The sequence below is a fragment of the Citrus clementina genome, unplaced genomic scaffold (assembly GCF_000493195.1).
Source record: "Citrus clementina cultivar Clemenules unplaced genomic scaffold, Citrus_clementina_v1.0 scaffold_2, whole genome shotgun sequence".
NCBI classification, from domain to species: Eukaryota; Viridiplantae; Streptophyta; class Magnoliopsida; order Sapindales; family Rutaceae; genus Citrus; species Citrus x clementina.
In genome coordinates this window covers 16639864-16648896 of record NW_006262688.1, presented here as the reverse complement: position 1 = coordinate 16648896, position 9033 = coordinate 16639864, and positions in this window count along the sequence as shown.

Here is a 9033-nt window from a genome sequence, read left to right as displayed (position 1 = left end):
AATAAGGATACAAGGCTACACAACCCTTGGGAGGCGTTGCCATGTTTTCATTAGGGCTTGGGATCCTAAGTTCGATAGAGGTAGGAATATGATAATCTCTCAATTTTTCTAGGGTTGGAGGTGTGGCTTTGGATTCCCATTGGCTAGTCAATAACCCCTCTATAAGGACTTCTTCTTCTTCATCATCGGAAATATGAATAGAAACCGTAGAGGGAGGAGAGGCAGTGAGGGGTGGTGCATAATGCTCCCGGTAACAAGTCTAAGTGACCCAACATCCTTACTTGGTTCCCCATGTTTTGCTTTGAAGGGTTCATGGAAAGTAAGAAAAAAAAGTGGAATGAAAAAAGGAAGAGAGGAGAGCGAAACATACTTTAGAAAGCAAGAGAAGATAAAGATTCCAAATGTCGTAGAAGAAAAATAAAAAATAAATTGTGTTTGCGAACGATACATATCCCGAGGGTAGTGTGTTTTAGTTTGCTTGAGTGTCTATATCTTTCCCTATCATTATTTCGCTATATGAATGACATATGATAAAGTTAGATTGTTGTGCATATTAAACCACCATAAAATTCTGAGCAAAAACTCAAGTTGAAAATAACTCAGTATTCTATTGAAAGTAGATGAGGTAGTCTCGTGGAAACCTGAGAGAACAAAAACACTATTTCTAACAGCTGGTCTACACAATAAGGCACTAATTATACATAAATAAGTTAAGTCAAATCCAGTGGATATATTGTTTTAAGCCATAAACACAAAAATAGTTCCAAAACAAACAGAAACATTAAATAAACCTCTTAGGGAAGGTAGCTTAAAGTACTTTGAACAAAAAGAGAATCCATAAGAGCATCATGACTATTGTGTTATTGGTTGGAATAGATCAAGCAAATGGATCATCTTTTTCCTTATAATAAGTTGAAATAATAAAGGCATCTGAGCTTTATATTGGCTTCCTTAAGTAATGCCCACAAAAGTTTCAATAACTTATTTTCTTGGTTTTCCACACTTAGTTTAAGACATTGATTTTGAACATAGTAGGTTCTTAAGTGGGGAGCCTTAAATTTAGGGTTGTCTATTTGTACTTGCAATATGATATAAAGGGCTAGTTGTTTCGCTAAATCTTCAGCTTGCTGCTATCAAATTGAATGGTTTTTCTCTTGTCTTCAAAATGCTCCATTACAATTTTTTAAATGTCAACTTCTCTTCCTTATTTTTCTGTTTAGCATCCTCCTATGTTAGTTTGCCTTCTTGGAGGTTATGTTCTTAGCTAAGCTAGAAGGAGTGCTCTTAGAGACTTACCTTCTTAGGGAGAATAGTTGATGATTCCCTAAGTAGGCTATATCCTTTATTCAATATTGGAATAAGGTTGAAAAAAAAATCATTAGAAGGCATTAAAATGTTTTAATAAAGTAGAACACGACAAAAGGAGATAGGGATTTACATCTTAGCAAGCCCTAAGAGCTCTATTGTAGTAATTTTTAATGCTCATGTGGTTTGTTAAGGCATTTGCCCCAGGAGTATTGTTTCAATGCTCTAAGAAAATTCAATCCTCCAATTATACATTTTTCAAGAAAAACAAAAGAGATTGACAAGCTTCGCATTTGTATAACAGGTTTCAGCAAATTTCCCTTAGAACTGCTTGAAGGGGATTGCTAAAATCTTCTATTAACTCTATTTGAAGCTGAAGGGTGAGCACTTCTACTACTCTAAGGAGTAGCTGATTTCTTCTTAATAAACCTAGGCATTATATTCATAAATGATTGTATGTCTTACGGCCTATACTCTAGGGGTATTCAGAATCTAATCTGATCCGCTCAATCCATCTGATCCACTTAATATGATCCGTATAAATCCGATCCGTGGATTGGTGGATTGGATATAGATTGAAAATTTAAAAATCCGCAGTCGATGGATTGGATATGGATTTACTTTTGTAAATCTGCAGAAATCCGTGAATCCGCAATATATATATATAATTAAAAAATTATTATAAATTTAATTTAAAAAATTATAAATGTGACATTACATACTTACATAAGCACTATAACATATCTTAGCCATTACCTAATAATAATATAAAATGAAAAATAATTAAATAATCAAATATACAAATATAACTTGTAAAAATTGTAAAACAAAATAAAAGCAAAGTCACACGCACTAGCAAAAGTAAAGTAACATAACGTCAAGTCACCAACAATTTGCAAACAAAAAACCCTAAGCTTCCCCGCCGTCACACACACTAGCAACACTCAATACTGGTTGGATACACTCTCGACACAGATTTGAAGGACATGGGCCGCGCGATTTCGGCGAGAGCAAGCCATCTTCTTTCCCAAGTCGATCGAGCCACTTCACATTTATTGGTTCCGGCTGAACAATTTCACTATCACAACCTTCAAGATCGCCACCCGCACGGCTTCTTCTGGTTCCCATCGTGGACAGCTCCGTAATCACCACTTTTCGACAGGCGCAATAGCCCTGGTGAAGGATCAGACTGTGTTTGGTTTCTGAAACTTTGTCATTTCAATTAATTGTGACTTTATTTGAACAATTAATTTTGGTGTTATATTAACGTATTATTGTAACTTTATTTGAACAATTAAGCTTGGTGTGTTATATTTTAAAATTTTGAACGTATTATTATAGTTTTATTTGAATAATTAGTCTCGATGTGTTATATTTGAAACTTTAAATGTATTATTTTAGCTTTATTTAAATAATTTATTTATTTAAATTTTATTCAATTTTAAATTTAATTAGTAGCAAAATTATTTTTATATTAGATTTTTTTTATTTCATTAGTTGGAGAGAACTAAAAATTTTTAATTTGAAAACTAATGCACAAAATGGTGGATTGGATATGGATTGAGTCAAATCCGCATCCGATCCGTAGATGTATTGATTGGATTTGAATTGGATTTTATCAATTCGTAGATTGGATTGGATTGAAAAATTATAATCCGTAAAATCATAGATCGGATATGGATTGATGTCCAATCTGTAAAATCCGATCCGCGAACACCCCTACTGTACTCACCATCATTAGCAAACACCTCAAGAGAGCATACAAAAATCCTCTAAAATAACGGAAATCCCTCTAAATTAATTTTTTCGATATTTGTATAGTTTTACCACACCTATGCTAACTTGGAATTAGAAGGTTGATCTCATCACCGTCAACATGACACCTGAGTTATAGTGGAGATCCAAGCACTTAGAGTGCATCGCCTAACTCTAGAATAAAACCCACAGAAGATATAAGTTTGATATAGAAGATTTTTGAGGTATTAAAACTTTCAAAAAAACGCCACTTATCCCTCATGCAAAATTTGCTCTTTGAGTTTCTTGTTCTTTAGTTCTTTCAAAACAAGAGACTAAGGGATCTTATGGTAAATTACTGATTTAGACCAATGGCTAGAGATACGTGGCAATGGAAAATAAAAGATAAGAGATGTCAACACTTTTAAGTCAATGAAGGATAGCTTAAGGTTCGCTAGGAATAGTCTTTCAGAGAAGATAACTCTAATAAATTTATCTAGTTCAAGGGGCAAAGTGAGACTAAAAAAAAAAGCGAATTGAGCCCTCATTTGTGGGGCTTCATGCCATCAGAAAATGGATAATATGCTAAAAATAAGGGATCAATAAGAGAATAAACCTACTAAGCACATTAATAAAGAAATGACATATCAGACACCTCAATTGCCCCTTGAAAAGTAACTGACTACTATATCAATGTCTGCCACATAGCAAATAGTAAATTTTTGTCTTATGTTAACAACAAAAAATAAAAATGTTACGTTAGAAACTTAAAAAGTTAGTTAATCTTAATTTTTTTGACAGGTATCCTCCCATAATCTATTAATTTAAGTTATTATTCATTCTTTACAATTTTAAATTTAAGTTTCATTCTTTATAATTTTAAATTTAAGTAATAGAATAATTATTATACAATGCATTTGTTTTCACATTAAATAAATAATTAATCAGCTTCATACATGTAATAAGGTATAACTAATTTTACATAATTTCAAATTTACGTATAGAAATTTATTATTTTGAAAATATTATTTATAAACTCCATAATGAAATTTAAATGACTATCCAAGCATTTATTTAATATTTATTTATTTTTTATTTTGATATTGTCAAAATTTTTATAAAACCTTATCCAATATTGTATTACACTAAAAACAAGATAATATTATTATAATCCAATTGGTACTTTTAGTAAATGGAAGTGGAGAGTATTTTAGCAAATTAAAATAATTCATCCATATTTTTAATATATAAATATGTTCATTTACTAAATTACTTTTGACTCATATAATAAAATATTTTAATGGACTAATGTGTCAAATTTTTTAATCTTTCCTTATTTTTTTAGTAAACAAAATGGATTGTATCGTTAATAACTAAGTAAGTGCATCCATGCCGTTGGAATAACTTTTGCAACTCTTGAGTTGAATCCAATGGTTGGATCACAAAAAGATAAAAAAAATGGTGTATGAAATCACAATTGTATTGGAGCTGGACCCTTATATAAAATGCCCATATTGTACTATCAATAATGATATGTGTATAAAGACTTGCACATAAACACTAAAGACAAAAAGTAATTTTTATCTTTTAATAATTTTATATAATTTTACATGTAATTTTTACGTTCACATAACATTATTGTTTTACTATTAAAGTAACGAAACTAGCCCTAATTTTAATTTAAGTAGCTATTTTTTAAAATAAATTATAAATTTGGAATCAAGTTGGTTTCAAGGATATGATCTATTAAATTGGTAAAAGAGCTCCTGTAACTTATATTAATCATAGAGCAGGAAGGACATTTGCCATTTACTATTATGTTCTATTATTTTTGAAACGGGTTGTCGTTTTTGAACAGGTCGCATTCAGGTTGGCCGTTTTTCAAGATTTTAGACGAGCACAAGAAGAGGCCCAATAAGTCCCAAGTAAATCCAAGATTTCAGATGCTTAAGGCTTAAGCCTTGGCTTCGGGAGTCGCATGCGTGTTGCGTCAATTAAACTAATTAAATGTCATTTTAATCTGAACCGTCACGTCAAACAACGATCCAACCCACCAGGGGCCCACACGCTGCCGTGGAAACTACCTAAAGGCGAAGACTGACGGAATCTTGAAAATTGAACGTTTCAAATTTTAATGAGCGCGTTTGACTTTCATAGATCCGCGAAAAATAAACAAACAGTGGGGCCCATTTTACACCAAACTTTCGTTATGTTTATAAATATATCAATAAAACAATTTTACAATTAATTAATTAAATATTTCTTATATCTTTTTCGTCCCTTAAATTTCTTTAATTATCTTTTATACTTTAACATAAATTTATTTAATTATTTTATTCTAATAACATAAAATATCCAAATAGCCCTAAGAAATATATGTTTTTATATATAATTTTGAGGTACTTATTGTTTAATTTTGTAACTTGTAATCTAACTTTCTTTAATGAAATCTTAATTTTCAATATCTTACATGAAATGACATAAATTTTGTAATATGATAATTTATATGAGTATTATACTATAAAGATTTTAAGTTAATTTAATTAAATATTAATAATCATGCATACTATAAAGTAGTATCGACACATCATTTAAGAACAATTAATTTTATATAAAAATTTAAAAAATTGAAGTTAATGCAAATTTTTGGTACTTTTATCTTATAAAAGTAAAGTAGTCAATTTAAACTTAAAATAAAAGCAGTCTTATAATAAAAAAATTAAAGTCGTAAAAAATAAATTAAAATGATCTAATTAATTAATTTTCTAAAATTCCTTTTTACTTGAAATTTTTATAATTATTATTTAGAAGCATGATAGATTTAAAGTGTAGGGTGAATTCACCACCCTAAATAAAGAGTAATCTTTAACGACCTCCACTAAAGTTTCACATATTTACACTTAGATGCAGAGTATGGCCGAATTATTTACACTTTTTCCTATCATTTCCTAGCCACCAAACACATTAACAAAAAAAAAAATTCCCAGGAAAAAAAAAGATTGGAAAGCTAAAACCTAATTGACAAAATTCCTTCTTTTTGTTGAATCAAATGCTTCCTTGATGCAATCTTTAACACCCCAATTTCTCCCTCCTTTAATTCCCTTCAAACCCATAAGGAAACCCAATTTATTCTCTTTAAACAAACCCCATTTTGTAAATTCTCTTTAAAATGCTCGGTTTTAATTGTTTCGGACCCAATGACCCATGTGGTATCCATTCAAATTGCTTCAGGTTGTGGTGATGAGAGGGTCATTGATCTTCACCACTTTTATCCATAAATCATGTATGATTAAATTCTAGTCATATATTAGATTTGGCAAGGCTTGATGAATAGCATAAAGCTTGTCTCATTCATAGCTTAGTTGAAAATGGTAAGTTTTGTTCTTTACAACAGATATGATTTCAGTGTTTGTAAATGGTTGAGCTGTTAAGTTGCTTAAGTGAAATAAAACAAAAAAAAATGCATAAGTTTGATTTGATGAAAGAGAAACTTAAGTTATCATACGCTGGCAACGGATTTGATCGGGTAATAGAATTCAATTGTTTTTTCTTAGATATCAATGCAAATTGTGTTTTGTTTTTGAATTTTTTTGAATTTGAAATGAGCTTTTATGGGCTTGCCCTCCAAAATTGATGTTATACATACTTTTATAGACATGGAAGGGGAGGTTTGTGATAATATGGTCATACTATGCAAGCATGCCTTTAAGTGTAATTATGTAACATTTTAAGGGAGGTGTTTAAAAATTACCTAATAAACAAAGGCCGATAATATTTCCACCCCACACTTTTTGTTAACCCGAGCTCCTTCTAAAAATAATTATACAAAGTTCAAATAATTTTAAATATTTCAAATATAGAAAAATTTTAGAGAATTAATTAATTAGATCTTTATTTATTTATTTATTTATTATATCTTAGATATTTTATTATATTTGACTACTAAAATTGCTTTAGCCTTTTTTTTAATTTTATACAAAATTCATTATTTCTAAATGATGTGTCAATATTACTTTATTAGTAACATTATTAATTTTGATAAATACTTAGTTTCACATCAATTTTTATTATTTTCTTTGTGGTTATTTGATATTTTCAAGAAGTTCATGAATTTTTAATAATCTTTTATGTTTTGTCAGGCTTTTTGAGCCAAATAAACAAAATGGAGGAGAAATGCTACAAAATGGTGTGAAGAATGGCCAAACTGCAACTTTATGATTTTTTTTTTTTGTGAGATAAATTTTGGGCTTTATTTACTTTATTGGGTAATAGAAATTGATTCTTAAAAGACTAGTTGGATTTCCTATTTGGCCATATTAAAATTGGATTTTAAAGATATTTTGACATATGAGCCTATTTCCTTTGGCTTAAAACCTATTCTTATAAGGATGAAGGAGATTAAAAATGACTTTTACTAGTCCTAGAACAATTAGGATAGCAACTATATGTAAAGGAAACAAGTTGGACACCGGAGGGAGAGAAAAAAGTGAAGAATCAATTCAAAAAGAGAGAAAATCGCAAGGAAGAGAGGAGTAGGCGAATTAGAGAGAAAAGTTGGTTGCCATATTTATGATTCAAATAATAAGACTTTCTTTCTCTTGTTTTTGTTTAGTTTTCTTCAATGGATTTGATATCGAATAATTCAGACATGCGAGAGTGATCTTTTTACTAGTTAGGGTTGATTTAAAGAAGCTAGACATGGATTTTTATTAATAAAGTTGTAGAATTAGAATTTCTTCATCTTTCTCTAAAAAATTTATGTTTCACTAATTTTAACGTTCAAAAATTCCTATCTTGTTTGTTTAAGTGTACAAGTAGATGAATTCAATGGTGATTTGATTGCTAGTTTAGAGCTTTTGATCCGTAATTGTCAAAGAACTAACTTAAGTGACAAATGGCCATCAAGATTGTACAATATTTTCATTTGATTATATGTGGAATATAATTTAAGATAAATATACATAGCTTGTGTGCTTGTTTCTTGATTCATGCTATATCTTTCTTGATTCCAATGATTTCATTAAATTAAATCTAAAGAGCTTGTTCTAGATTGTTTCTTGGAAAAAAAGTAAAGAGTTTGTTTTACTTGGAGCTAATTAAGGAAAGATCAACATAATTAAGCTTGTAATTATCTTAAGGTTATTATTTTAAAAAGAAAGTGAAGGATGATTACGATAATCTAATATTTAGTTGTGGAGAATGACTTTTTAACCATATTTCTCATATTATTTCAACCTCTTTAAATTTGCTTATTGCAATTTCAGATTTTCTACTTTAAATTCTTCAGTTTAGTTTACATAGAAATCAACTTCAAACCCCCTAAAATTTTGTGTTTGTTTTATTTAGTGTGTTCTTAGTGGATATAGAAATTTTGAGTCAATTTCTTTGAGAAGTAGATTGGGTTTTTATTTTAATTATCATTTCACTTGTGTGTTGCATGAATATTTTCTGTTAATAAATTATTAATTGGGAACAATCTTATAGGAGAATAGACTTTGATCGCTACTATACTCAATAATGATAATAATTCAAGACAAGAATTTAAGATATATACATACTTTAAGCGACATCAAATCATCAATTAAATAAAATAATGTTCTTAGAGTGCGTTTGACACACTATATTGTATTATATTAGTTGTACTGCATTATGATGGCATTAGAATGTATTAAGCTATAATGCAACGTCATATTTGGTGCAATATGAACCGTAGTATAAGTAATAATATTTTATATCATTATTTATATTACTATTAATTCTAAATTAATATTATTTAAATTTATTAATATTCAATATTTATTATTTATATTAAATTATTTAACAAATAATTAATTTTACATACTAATTATTGTAATATAATCAAATACTGTAATTTTTATATTTTTATATATTATTAAAGTATTTATTATTAGTTAGATTAACTTATTACATAATAGTCAATTTTAATATATTCATTATTAATTCAACACGTTTCGCGTCGCCAGTGTAGGGGGG